This window comes from Anomaloglossus baeobatrachus, chromosome 4, assembly GCF_048569485.1.
Source record: "Anomaloglossus baeobatrachus isolate aAnoBae1 chromosome 4, aAnoBae1.hap1, whole genome shotgun sequence".
Lineage (NCBI taxonomy): Eukaryota > Metazoa > Chordata > Amphibia > Anura > Aromobatidae > Anomaloglossus > Anomaloglossus baeobatrachus.
The window spans coordinates 542,568,755-542,583,874 of NC_134356.1; the positions used below are offsets into that span (position 1 = coordinate 542,568,755).

The 15,120-nt window shown below is 42.9% G+C and overlaps 1 protein-coding gene across 1 annotated transcript in view; it reads right to left on the reverse strand.

The window, feature by feature from the left end:
* Positions 1-15,120, reverse strand: part of AGBL1 (AGBL carboxypeptidase 1) — a 1,396,462-nt gene that overhangs the window by 651,888 nt on the left and 729,454 nt on the right. The gene's annotated exons all lie outside the window — the stretch shown is intronic.

Below are 15,120 nucleotides of genomic sequence, written 5' to 3' on the forward strand. Positions count from 1 at the left end.
CTCTACGTGCCACCTACTGAAGCCCAGGGTGCAGTACCTCGGACACGTGGTGGGCGCGGAAGGCGTCGCCCCAGATCCCGAGAAGATCATTGCCATTCAGGACTGGCCGAGGCCGACCACGGTGAGAGAGGTGAGACAGTTCCTGGGCCTGGTGGGCTACTATCGCCACTTCATTAAGGGATACATGAAAATGGCCGCCCCTATGCAAGACCTCCTCGTGGGACAGACTAAGGGTGGCAGGCCCTCTGGAGCCCCGTTGGCATGGGAAGAGAAGCATGAAGAGTCCTTCCACCAGCTGAAAACGGCCCTGACCGGGGAAGAAATCCTGGCCTACCCCGACTATAATCTCCCATTCATCCTCTACACCGATGCCAGTAATGTAGGCTTAGGAGCCGTCCTGTCCCAGGTCCAGAACGGAGGGGAAAAAGTGATCGCCTACGCCAGCAGAAAACTCCGGCCCACGGAGAGGAACCCTGAGAACTACAGCTCCTTCAAGCTTGAGTTCCTAGCTCTGGTGTGGGCCATTACTGAGCGATTCCGCCATTACCTCGCAGCAGCTAAGTTCACCGCCTATACGGACAATAATCCGTTAACCCATCTGGACACGGCCAAGCTGGGCACGTTGGAGCAGCGATGGGTGGCCAGGCTGTCTAATTATAACTTCACGATCAAGTACCGAGCCGGCTGCAAGAACACCAACGCGGACGCGCTATCCCGGATGCCCCACCTATCGGATGAGTGGTCGGAAGGCGATAATCTCGAAGAAATCGAGCTGCCTGCATTTCCCCGGCCACCAGTCAAGCAGTTGCATGTCAAGCAGCAACAGGCGAACCTGGACCCGCTGCCCAGTCAGGGATGGCAAGAAGCCCAAGACCAAGTGCCTGCCGTCCAAGTGGTCAAGACCATGATTGAACAAGGTTCCACTAGACTGGACCCTGCTGCTCCTCCTGAGGCCCAGCGGCTGTGGAAAGATCGAGCCTGGCTGCATCTGGACCAGGGGAAACTGTATCGGGAACTGATCAACCCGAAGACCCATGAGAAGGTTCATCAGCTGGTGGTTCCTCAGGCTAGTGTGCCCACCGTTCTACGGGCTTACCATGATGGTGCCGGGCACTTTGGGTGGACGAAGGTGGAGATGCTATTGAGAGAGCAGTTCAATTGGAGTGGGATGCGGGAGTCTGTGGAGGCCTGGTGCCGAGATTGTGGTCCCTGTGCACTGAGAAGAAGGGATGAGGCCAGCCAGAAAGCCCCTCTACGCCCAATCGTCACTCATCAGCCGCTGCAGTTGCTCGCCCTGGACCACGTTATGCTCACCCCTAGCCGAAGTGGGTACACCTACGCCCTGACCATCGTAGACCACTACTCGAGATTCATGGTAGTCGTCCCAGTCAAGGACCTGACCGGCAGTTCCGCCGCTAGAGCATTCCAGGCCTATTTTTGCCGGCCGCATGGGTACCTGGAGAAGGTGCTTACCGAGTGAGGTCCGGCTTTTGAAGCAGAGGTGTTTCAAGAATTCTGCCAGTTGTACGGCTGCAAGAAGATTCGGACCACGCCTTACCATGCCCAAACTAATGGCATGTGTGAAAAGATGAACCATCTGGTCCTGGGTCTCCTCAAGACATTTCCGTTAGAAGAGCGGAACCTGTGGCCAGAAAAGCGGCCTGACCTAGTCGATATGTATAATACATCCCCTCTAGCTCTACCAAGTGTACACCAGCGTATTTGATGAGAGCTCGGCCAAGCCAGTTGCCGGTGGGCCTAGAGATGGGCTTGGAAGCTCCGGAGGCCCTCCCTTCAACAGCTGGATGGGACACTCGGCGGAGAGCACAGTACCGACAGGTCCAGGAATACGTGGAAAGGAACCGGTGTCGAAGCCGGGAACAGAAGGAGCAGTACTTCAACAAGCGGGCTCCAGCTGGCCCTTTTAAACCTGGGGATGTAGTGCTGAAACAAAAAAGAAGAACCCATAAGCTTGATGACCAGTGGGAAAAGACCCCGTATGTCATACAATCCACTGAATAACAGAGAGCAAAAGAGAAGGGTGTTTGATACTGCGCCAAAGGATCACAGGAACAGATGTTTAGATTAATGCATCTTTATTTCATCCAGGTCTACGCGTTTCCGGAGCCACTGCCCCCTTCCTCAGGACCGTCAGGAAAGACAAAACATCAAATCTGTCCTGGTGGACACCAGCATGCAGATAAATAGACAAGATAACATCATGACACCACCCCTTCTAGAAAAAAAGGGGTGGGAGGAAACAGTAAAAAAAAAAAAAAAAAAAAAAAAAAAAATGTCCATGCTGATGTACTAAATGTATCTTTACAAATAAAATTAAACCATGACTGGTATCACATAATCGCAAATGTCAGTCAGGATACACATATTGGGTCAAGAAAAATAATAAATTATGAAAAACCAAAAAACCTGTGTTTGTTCAGTGAAATGTACAAAAATATATATGAATTTATATATTCCATAGTGTATATATGTCAACATGTGTGTTTTATACATATGAATCTGCAATCAACAGAAGAGAGTCAAGAACCCACTCCTGTCGGGCGTTCAAATGATCACCATACATAAGAGAGTGGAGGCATAAACCGGTGCAGCCACCCCTGTGTGACACATTAAACAGGAAATGAAAAGACAAAATCACTAAAATAGTGACAGTGAAGGATCAAGTGAAAGACAAGGATAACCTGGAATTTAGAAATGAAAAAACCTCCAGATGGGCTCCAGACTATGAGGATCTACAGGCAGTTCACCAAAGTTCATAAACGTGGGAAAATGAGTGACTGCGCCTGCGTGCAAGGTCTGTGTCAAGAGCTCGCGGGTCAAAGGAGTTCAGGCCCGTGGGAACCAACCTACCACGCCTGCGTGATTCCCGACTCGTAGTAAGCTTACAAGTAGCAAGTCCTACATATTAGTATCCGTGCAGTGATCGCTAGAAAAACAGCGCTAGCAGTTGATGAGTGCTGGGAACACTGAGAGATAAGAGGAGATTAAAGTGAAAAAAGGAACAGAGACACTAGGAATTGAAATCAACCGTGAATATATAAAAGACATATAGAAGAAAAAGAAATAAACAATAAATAGGGGAAAAACAATTTTTATATAAACTATGCCGTGGGTTCATAAAACTAAAATAGAGGTATAACGCACCCTATTTTCGAGGCGCAAAAGAGTGAAAAGACACCAAGATCAAGGAAGAGATCACCCTGAAACTAATAGTGTGCTGGTATACAATCATAAAAGGAGGAATGTATATGTCACTAAAACTAGTGTATATGTATGTATACCCATGCGTTCATCTCCATCAATAAATAAGTAAGTGAATAAATAAATAAATTAGTGGAAAATATGCATTCTGAAACAACCATTATAAGAGTGTAAAACCCATATCATATATATTATATCAATTACATTAAACCTACGCTATAAAAATATTATATAAATATAAATACAATGATAATGATTAATAAAAACAGCGATAGACCTGATGGTACTGGACCATAAAACAACCATAAAATAACAATAAAATCACACTGATATAGGTGTGATATATATATATAAAAAAAACCTTATAACAACAAAAAAGTATGCCATAAAACTCAATTAAAATCATAATAAAACCATCCGGAGAAACAGATCAATGCAAGACTTGATTTTAGTGGAATAAATCCGTGATTTCATTTAGACCTTGGGGTTTTAAAGTATTCAGCTTATAAATCCAGTAGGTTTCTTTTTTATTTAGAAGTCCCATCCTATCGGGAACATATTTTCCACTAATTTATTTATTTATTCACTTACTTATTTATTGATGGAGATGAACGCATGGGTATACATACATATACACTAGTTTTAGTGACATATACATTCCTCCTTTTATGATTGTATACCAGCACACTATTAGTTTCAGGGTGATCTCTTCCTTGATCTTGGTGTCTTTTCACTCTTTTGCGCCTCGAAAATAGGGTGCGTTATACCTCTATTTTAGTTTTATGAACCCACGGCATAGTTTATATAAAAATTGTTTTTCCCCTATTTATTGTTTATTTCTTTTTCTTCTATATGTCTTTTATATATTCACGGTTGATTTCAATTCCTAGTGTCTCTGTTCCTTTTTTCACTTTAATCTCCTCTTATCTCTCAGTGTTCCCAGCACTCATCAACTGCTAGCGCTGTTTTTCTAGCGATCACTGCACGGATACTAATATGTAGGACTTGCTACTTGTAAGCTTACTACGAGTCGGGAATCACGCAGGCGTGGTAGGTTGGTTCCCACGGGCCTGAACTCCTTTGACCCGCGAGCTCTTGACACAGACCTTGCACGCAGGCACAGTCACTCATTTTCCCACGTTTATGAACTTTGGTGAACTGCCTGTAGATCCTCATAGTCTGGAGCCCATCTGGAGGTTTTTTCATTTCTAAATTCCAGGTTATCCTTGTCTTTCACTTGATCCTTCACTGTCACTATTTTAGTGATTTTGTCTTTTCATTTCCTGTTTAATGTGTCACACAGGGGTGGCTGCACTGGTTTATGCCTCCACTCTCTTATGTATGGTGATCATTTGAACGCCCGACAGGAGTGGGTTCTTGACTCTCTTCTGTTGATTGCAGATTCATATGTATAAAACACACATGTTGACATATATACACTATGGAATATATAAATTCATATATATTTTTGTACATTTCACTGAACAAACACAGGTTTTTTGGTTTTTCATAATTTATTATTTTTCTTGACCCAATATGTGTATCCTGACTGACATTTGCGATTATGTGATACCAGTCATGGTTTAATTTTATTTGTAAAGATACATTTAGTACATCAGCATGGACATTTTTTTTTTTTTTTTTTTTACTGTTTCCTCCCACCCCTTTTTTTCTAGAAGGGGTGGTGTCATGATGTTATCTTGTCTATTTATCTGCATGCTGGTGTCCACCAGGACAGATTTGATGTTTTGTCTTTCCTGACGGTCCTGAGGAAGGGGGCAGTGGCTCCGGAAACGCGTAGACCTGGATGAAATAAAGATGCATTAATCTAAACATCTGTTCCTGTGATCCTTTGGCGCAGTATCAAACACCCTTCTCTTTTGCTCTCTGTTATCTGCCAATTGGGTGGCTGCAGCCTTGGATCAGATTCTACATGCGAATACAGTTGTTGTGACTCTCACAACGACATCTGGTGAGTAGTTTCACCCTCCTCCCACCCTTTATATACTGGGGTAAGACCCTATATGCGCTTTTCTCTCCACAGATTTCTTATCACAATCCACTGAATGGGAGAATGAGAAGCCCTACCAGATTATTCGTGACCAGGGGGAGACTTCGGCCACGGTGTCCAGGGACCACCTAAAGAGGTGCCCATCTCCATTGAAGGTGGCAGCTGAAGTTCCGGCCCCCAGACCGACCGGGAAGAAAGAAAAAGAGGTGATCCATACAGTGATGGGTGATTTCCCAGCGGACTGGCCTACACAGAATGGCGCGGTACTTATTCCGGTAATAATGTTCCCACAACCCGTGGAGGAAAAGGAGACAGAAGTAACCGCCAGTGAACCAGTGCCCAGGGCTGCACCTATACCCAGTCTCCCTGAGTCTCCGCCGGCCTCACACAGTAGATGGGAAGAGGAACTGACTGTCTCTTCTGTCCCCTTGTCCTCCACTGATAGCATTGGGCCCAGAAGGTCCACATGCCCCAACCTAGCCCAAACCCCGCTTAGGTACAGGGAAACTACCATTTAGGGGTACCATATGTTAAGTGTGTAAATATGTGAATGAATGACAAAAATCAACAGTTTTTCATCTGATTATCTGTGTGATTATTCCGGCCGTTGCCGGCAAGTTGTCTCCGGAGGGACTCCCTGTGTTTTAACTACCCACATGAGGAACTACTCAAGGACATGGCTGAGAACTGGCAGGCCACCCACGATCTTGTGGGTTTGTAAATAGTTTTGTGGGATGGAAACCGTTGCCGTCTCCGGAGAGTCAGATTGGAGGAAGAGCCCGTGGCAGAGCAGGCTGGGGCCCGGCCACCACCAGGACTGGTGGCCATCCTCCGTGGGTCAGGGGTCCCCCTGGATGTGGGGTCCCCTGAAGTGACAGCTGGGTGCGAGTAACCGTACCCATTCCCGCTCGGGCAGCCTGAACCTGGACTGGGGTCAAGGGGTGCTGCCCACTTCTTAGGGGCAGCATCAGGGCTAGGTTGCTTGGGTGGGAGAGCGGAAGACATCCGTCCATCCGTTATTATTAAAAATGTATTTTATATGTGCAACATTCAAGTGTCCTAACAAAATTGCTTATGTTTGATATGTTGACGTGTTATTTATGTTTTTACAGTTTTTGAAAAAAAAAAATAAAAATCGGTGATGGACGGGCAGCCCGCGGATGGTCTGCATTTCACCAAGGGGGAATGTGGCGCCCTGGACTAGCCAGGTCGTCGCAGGTAACAAACAAACACCCCCACCCCCATTAGACAGTAACATTAGCCAAACATAATACCCTTGTTGCCTCCCTCCAGGGTCTGATGTCCACACCAGGTGGGGCGGAGCCAAGCGGTTGGCCTCACTCACCGAGGAGTTCACAGGCCTGGAGGCGGGAAAAGTAACAGTTTTAGTCCAGGAGGTGGAAGTGTGAGGAGTAAACACTTGAATGTCTGGGTTTGTGGCCCAGGCACTGACAGCAAGGTTGGCAGACGGTGGTGGCCGTCTGCAGGAGTGGTGAAGCAAAGCGGAACCGCAGGACCGGGGTCGGGCGTTGGCCCGCCAGTACCAGTAAGGAATAACGTTTGGAACACCATTCTAAGTCTGAACTGGGTGCAAAAACCTAAAAAAACATCACTATGGGGAGATAAGGTATGCACACCAGTGACTATTTAAGGGGAATACATGAAATAGCAGAAACTGCTGTGTGAATACTGACTTGAAAAATCCAATAGCTATATGTAAGAGTGAAAATGTGAAAAATGGAATCTGCATTACTGCCATGAACATATGAATCAAGAGAAATTTAGCTACTGAATTGATCAATGCAATGGAGCCCCAACACTACGCCAAAGTATTCACACAGCAGTTTCTGCTATTTCATGTATTCCCCTTACATAGTCACTGGTGTGCATACCTTATCTCCCCATAGTGATGTTTTTTTAGGTTTTTGCACCCAGTTCAGACTTAGAATGGTGTTCCAAACGTTATTCCTTATTGTTAGTAGTTTTTCGTTTGTGAACCCTCCCCAACCACACCTATTGCCAATCCATATCATACGCATAAATAGCCTGGGTCTCAGCTTCCCATACACGGTAAGTTTTTTAACTGCATGAGAGGACACACACAAGCTAGGGACCCCAACGTAGAGAAATACTTTGGCGTAGTGTTGGGGCTCTATTGCATTGATCAATTCAGTAGCTAAATTTCTCTTGATTCATATGTTCACGGCAGTAATGCAGATTCCATTTTTCACATTTTCACTCTTACATATAGCTATTGGATTTTTCAAGTCAGAATTCACACAGCAGTTTCTGCTATTTCATGTATTCCCCTTACATAGTTACTGGTGTGCATACCTTATCTCCCCATAGTGATTTTTTTTAGGTTTTTGCACCCAGTTCAGACTTAGAATGGTGTTCCAAACGTTATTCCTTATTGTTAGTAGTTTTTCGTTTGTGAACCCTCCCCAACCACACCTATTGCCAATCCATATCATACGCATAAATAGCCTGGGTCTCAGCTTCCCATACACGGTAAGTTTTTTAACTGCATGAGAGGACACACACAAGCTAGGGACCCCAACGTAGAGAAATACTTTGGCGTAGTGTTGGGGCTCTATTGCATTGATCAATTCAGTAGCTAAATTTCTCTTGATTCATATGTTCATGGCAGTAATGCAGATTCCATTTTTCACATTTTCACTCTTACATATAGCTATTGGATTTTTCAAGTCAGTATTCACACAGCAGTTTCTGCTATTTCATGTATTCCCCTTACATAGTCACTGGTGTGCATACCTTATCTCCCCATACTGATGGAGCCACAGCTGTAAGCAGTGATGTCAGTGAGTTCACCTAATGTCACAGTGTGCACATTTCCTTAAAAGGCTAGTATGCCCTAACTCGGAATTGGATGATGGATTAGAAGCACTAGGTGTTGAAGGCACCCTTTCCTTAAGGGAGGTGCCTATGCAATGTGGTCTATACGTAGCTAGTTGTCAGGTTTCTTGTGCTGCCACTGCTGCTGTATTGCTGCCTGCCACATTACTAATACATATCTGTGTTTCAGTACCTGATGTAACCGCTACTGCAACTATTTGTACCAGCTGTATCTGCTGAACCCGCTGCAGCAACTATCTGTACCAGTTGTATCTGCTGAACCCGCTGCTGCAACCATCCGCATCGGCCGAGCCTGCTACATCTGCATTAAAGATGCTATCAGTGTCCATGTCCCTGGGGCCATCTGGTGTAGCATCAGTCTTCTTGAGTGACATTTGGTCTCATAGAAGTAATCCTATAACTGCGTATACATTAAATGGATGTAAACTCGGGACTACAGAACAGGAGAAGGACTTGGGTATTCTCATTACAAATATACTGAACAGCAGTACTCAATGTCAGGCAGCAGCTGCTAAAGCAAACAAGATTTTAGGGTGTATAAAAACAGAGATTGGATCCCAGGATCCCAACGTATTGTTACCCCTCTATAAATCACTTGTAAGGCCACATCTGGAATATGGGAACCAGTTTTAGGCTCCACATTTTAAAAAGGACATTCAGAAGTTAGAGTCAGTTCAAAGGCGGCTAACTAGACTACTACAAGGAATGGAAGGTCTCCCATATGATGAGAGGTTGAAAAAGTTATATATGTTTAGCTTAGCAAAAAGATGAATCAGAGGAGATCTCATTTATATGTATAATACATGTGTGATAAATATAAAGCACTGGTACATGACTTATTCCTTCCAAAGACAATACTAAGGACCGGGGGGCATACACTGCGAGTGGAAGAAAAGTAATTCCTTCAGCTAAATAGGAAAGGGTTCTTTACAGTTAGAGCAGTCAGACTGTGGAATGCCCTACCACAAGAGGTAGTAATGGCAGATACTATAACAGCTTTTAAAAAAGGGCTGGATGATTTCCTCACTACACACATTGTTTTTTGTTATAAGTGACTTAGTGACAAAATGAAGAATTGGTGGAGGAAGGTTGAACTAGATGGACCTAGGTCTTTTTTCAACCTATGTAACTATGTAACATACCTGCAGTGGAAAACCCTCACCATAAGAGGCTTTTATGAAAACCTGGTGTATTTCCTTAGTCAAGTCCCTTTAGGTTTTCCATGTACTGTCTCCCAGTGGGTCCACACCCTGCTCACACCCACCAGCGTTACACCCACTGTCAGTGGGGAGGACTGGGAGGAGATCTTGGAATCCCTCCTTTAAGTCTCCACTTCAATGAGCTATATAATGATTCAATTATACATTATTATTCACCAAGCCTACCTAACCCCATCAAGATTGCACCGAATGGGTATGTACCAAATGTCACACCTTAAAAACCCCTTAACGACCGCGGGCTGTAAAATTACGCCCTAGCGGTTATAACGTTACTGCCCGCGGTCTCCTGGCAGCAGCATGCTGCGATCGGCGCACATCTCAGCTGATTTTCACAGCTGAGATGTGTGCCTGCTAGGCACGAGCAGAATCGTTATCTGTTTGTGCCGTTTAACCCCTGTAATGGCGCTGTCAATATGTGACAGCGCCATTATAAACGCGATCGCGGTAAAGTTTTACTTACCGCCCGATACCGGAAGTCACGTGACATGATCACGTGACTTTCGATGGTTGTCATGGTAGCACAGGGTCATGTGATGACTCCTGTGCTAGACCTGAATTACTTTCACTTTCGCTTTCCACGTAAGCCAGGGAAGCAGGAAGTGAGTGAATCTGCTGTTTACACCTGTGTAGCTGTGATCAGCAGATATAGATAAGAGCGATCGGACTGCTGATCGCAATAGCCCCCTAGGGGGACTAGTAAAATTAAAAAAAAAAGTAAAAAAAAAAGTTTTAAAAAATTAAAAAAAAAACAAAAGTTCAAATCACTCCCCTTTCGCCCCATTGAAAATTAAAGGGTTAAAAAAATAAAACATACACACATATTTGGTATCGCCGCGTTCAGAAACGCCCGATCTATCAAAATATAAAATCAATTAATCTGATCAGTAAACGGCGTAGCGGCAAAAATATTCCAAACGCCAAAATGATGTTTTTTTTGTCGCCACAACTTTTGCGCAAAATGCAATAACAGGCGATCAAAACGTAGTATCTGTGCAAAAATGGTACCGTTAAAAACGTCAGCTCGAGTCGCAAAAAATAAGCCATCACTGAGCCATAGATTCCGAAAAATGAGAACGCTACGGGTCACGGAATATGGCGTAAAACGTGCGCCACTTTTTTCAGACAAACTTCCGAATTTTTTAAACCCCTTATATAAAAGTAAACCTATACATGTTTGGTGTCTACGAACTCGCACTGACCTGAGGCATCACACCCATACATCAGTTTTACCATATAGTGAACACAGTGAATAAAATATCTCAAAAACTATAGTGCTATCGCACTTTTTTTGCAATTTTTCTGCATTTGGAATTTTGTTGCCATTTTCCAGTACACTATATGGTAGAACTTATGGTTTCATTGAAAAGTACAGCTCGTTCTGCAAAAAATGAGCCCTCACATGACCATATTGACTGAAAAATAAAAAAGTTACGTCTCTTAGAAAAAGAATGGCGAAAAAAAAAAACGGAAAGCGAAAAATCGGCCGGTCATGAAAGGGTTAAACAGACTTCTGGTACATGATATGAGCTTGTCCAATTTTTCTCTCCTTGTGGCAAAATATAGTCACCTTCTTATGCTCCTTCATAGCCATTTCAATTCCACTAGATCCTAATATACAGTTAGGTCCAGAAATATTTGGACAGTGACACAGGTTTTGTTATTTTAGCTGTTTACAAAAACATGTTCAGAAATACAATTATATATATAATATGGGCTGAAAGTGCACACTCCCAGCTGCAATATGAGAGTTTTCACATCCAAATCGGAGAAAGGGTTTAGGAATCATAGCTCTGTAATGCATAGCCACCTCTTTTTCAAGGGACCAAAAGTAATTGGACAAGGGACTCTAAGGGCTGCAATTAACTCTGAAGGCGTCTCCCTCGTTAACCTGTAATCAATGAAGTAGTTAAAAGGTCTGGGGTTGATTACAAGTGTGTGGTTTTGCATTTGGAAGTTGTTGCTGTGACCAGACAACATGCGGTCTAAGGAACTCTCAATTGAGGTGAAGCAGAACATCCTGAGGCTGAAAAAAAAGAAAAAATCCATCAGAGAGATAGCAGACATGCTTGGAGTAGCAAAATCAACAGTCGGGTACATTCTGAGAAAAAAGGAATTGACTGGTGAGCTTGGGAACTCAAAAAGGCCTGGGCGTCCACGGATGACAACAGTGGTGGATGATCGCCGCATACTTTCTTTGGTGAAGAAGAACCCGTTCACAACATCAACTGAAGTCCAGAACACTCTCAGTGAAGTAGGTGTATCTGTCTCTAAGTCAACAGTAAAGAGAACACTCCATGAAAGTAAATACAAAGGGTTCACATCTAGATGCAAACCATTCATCAATTCCAAAAATAGACAGGCCAGAGTTAAATTTGCTGAAAAACACCTCATGAAGCCAGCTCAGTTCTGGAAAAGTATTCTATGGACAGATGAGACAAAGATCAACCTGTACCAGAATGATGGGAAGAAAAAAGTTTGGAGAAGAAAGGGAACGGCACATGATCCAAGGCACACCACATCCTCTGTAAAACATGGTGGAGGCAACGTGATGGCATGGGCATGCATGGCTTTCAATGGCACTGGGTCACTTGTGTTTATTGATGACATAACAGCAGACAAGAGTAGCCGGATGAATTCTGAAGTGTACCGGGATATACTTTCAGCCCAGATTCAGCCAAATGCCGCAAAGTTGATCGGACGGCGCTTCATAGTACAGATGGACAATGACCCCAAGCATACAGCCAAAGCTACCCAGGAGTTCATGAGTGCAAAAAAGTGGAACATTGTGCAATGGCCAAGTCAATCACCAGATCTTAACCCAATTGAGCATGTATTTCACTTGCTCAAATCCAGACTTAAGACGGAAAGACCCACAAACAAGCAAGACCTGAAGGCTGCGGCTGTAAAGGCCTGGCAAAGCATTAAGAAGGAGGAAACCCAGCGTTTGGTGATGTCCATGGGTTCCAGACTGAAGGCAGTGATTGCCTCCAAAGGATTCGCAGCAAAATATTGAAAATAAAAATATTTTGTTTGGGTTTGGTTTATTTGTCCAATTACTTTTGACCTCCTAAAATGTGGAGTGTTTGTAAAGAAATGTGTACAATTCCTACAATTTCTATCAGATATTGTTGTTCAAACCTTCAAATTAAACGTTACAATCTGCACTTGAATTCTGTTGTAGAGGTTTCATTTCAAATCCAATGTGGTGGTTTGCAGAGCCCAACTCGCGAAAATTGTGTCACTGTCCAAATATTTCTGGACCTAACTGTATGTTTCTTTCAGCTACTGGAGGAGGAAGTATGGAGTCATCAGACCAAATCTTTTCTTAAAAAAAACCCTCATTTCTTGCCAGTAAAGTGATAGCTACCATGGGTGGGTAATTCACCCCCAATGTTAAGGGCCTCGATGGATCCATAAACACAATAATCACATATGAGAAAAGAGTCATAATAGAGGATGCCCTCAGAAATTTGATAAGGTATCTCTAATATTACAAGGTAAATGTTATATATACTGTAGTTTGGAGATGAATGTGGGGATCTTACAGTGGGCAGCAAAAGGTTTCATGGTTTTATTGTTATTGTTAAATCTGAACAGTTTAAATTCTGAGCTTGTACTTCAGGTTTGATGACAGAGGAGTGAAATGTATATTGTTTTTATTCTTGTTCAACACAGCATGGGTTTTAATTGACTTACTAATATCAATCTAAATAATGATACATCTCCTTTATACATGTATAAGTTTTGAAAAACAATGCATAGTACTTTTGACAAATTTAAAGATATGACAAGGGAAATACCAAGGCCAGGCATCCATCCACAGACAGCTGTTTCAGGGTATTGCCCCTCATCAGTGTGGAGTAGGATTCTGGCTAGGAGTATGTAGGTATTTCCCTTGTCATATCTGTAAACTTATCAAAGAGTTGTATATTGACTAAAAGGGCCACTTAATATGGTGGTTATGGTGGTCTCTTAAAAAGAGCCACTCCTTGGCTGGGTCCTTTACGGAGGCATATCTGGCTAGTTTCTGTGTCGAAACTCCTAACAGAGGCTCATCAGACCATTTTTGATTTGTATTCTTCCCAGGAGGCAATGCACATAGGATTTCACTGTGTTGAGCACCTTTGTTGGCTGCCGGCAGTGTTTTCTCTGGCTGGTCTCCCCGAGATCAGTGATTGTTTTGTCTTGCTATTATTATTATTATTATTATTATTATTACACATACTATATTTTGGGATGGGATTTTGAAGATGGAAAAAATCCTTTAATTATCTGTATCATTAGTGAAATGGATTGTTGAAACACTATATTTAACCCCTTTATGGCGATTATCTGTTTTTCCATTTTTTTTCTCCCCTTCTTCAAAGAGCCATCACTTTTTTGTTTTTCTGTCAATTTTGCCATGTAAGGGCTTGTTTTTTGCAAGGTGAGCCATACTTTTAAATGAAACCATAGGTTTTCCCATATAGTGTACTGGAAAACAGCAAAAAAAATTCAAGTGCGGAAAAACTGCAAAAAAAAATACAATAGTACAATAGTTTTTTGGGTTATTTTATTCACCATGTTCACTATATGATAAAACTGATGTGTTGGTGTGATGTCTCAGGTCTGTACGAGTTTGTAGACAACAAACATGTATAGGTTTACGTTTATCTAATGGGTTAAAAAAAATTCACAAGCTTGTCCAAAAAAAGTAGCTCACTTTTTGCGCCATTTTTTGGAATTCTTAGCGTTCTCATTTTTTGGGAACTGTAACTCAGTGACTGCTTTTTTTTTGCGTCACGAGCTGACATTTTTAATGGTACTATTTTTGCGCAGATGCTATGTTTTGATCGCCTGTTATTGAATTTTGCATAAAATTTGCAGCAACCAAAACACATAATTTTGGCGTTTGGAATTTTTTGCCGCTACGCCGTTCACCGATCGGATTAACTGATTTTATATTTTGATAGATCGGTCGTTTCTGAACGTGGCAATGCCAAATATGTGTAGATTTTTTTAAACCCTTTAATTTTCAATGAGCCAAATGGGGGGGGGAGTGATTTGAACTTTTAGGTTTTTTTATTTTTTTACATTTTTTAAAACTTTTTTTCAACTTCTATTTTATTTTACTAGAACCCCTAGGGGATTATAATGATCAGCAGTCTGATTGCTCATTCATTTCTCCAGATCATAGCTACACAGCTTTGCTTTGCTCTCACACACTGCCCTCTGCCGGCATTGAGAGAAAGTGACTCATGATAGCTACAGCAGCCCGCGGGGATTAACCACATATGATCCATGATGTACCAGTACGTGATGTGTCATGAAGAGGTTAAAGCATCACTCCAGCATTTTTTTTCACCACTGGATTGGTGCTTCAAACTGAAGTCCCCTGTCCGCTGTCTTATACTCACCCTGTCTTTATCTTTTACTGAATCCATTATGGTCCTGTTATGCTATCTTGTGACCATAGTTTTTGACTGGCTGGAAATTAGAACTTACATCACAAGCTCTCAATACAAGTCTATGAGAACCAGAACAAGGCTAGAATGAGGCTCTCAGAGACTTAAAATGAGTTGTGACCTCTGACTCTTCCAATGAAACACTGGTGCAGCTGGCAAGACATAAATTGGAGAAGACTGACAGGAGTGGCGGTGAAAACAGATGAAGAAGCTGGAGGGTGGGTATAACACAAAGGGCAGGGGACTTAGATTTAAAGCACCACACCAGCGGACTAATGCTTTCATACATACAACTTACCCTTGAGCTTTACATAATAATAACACCATTAGGTGTGAATATTTTCTT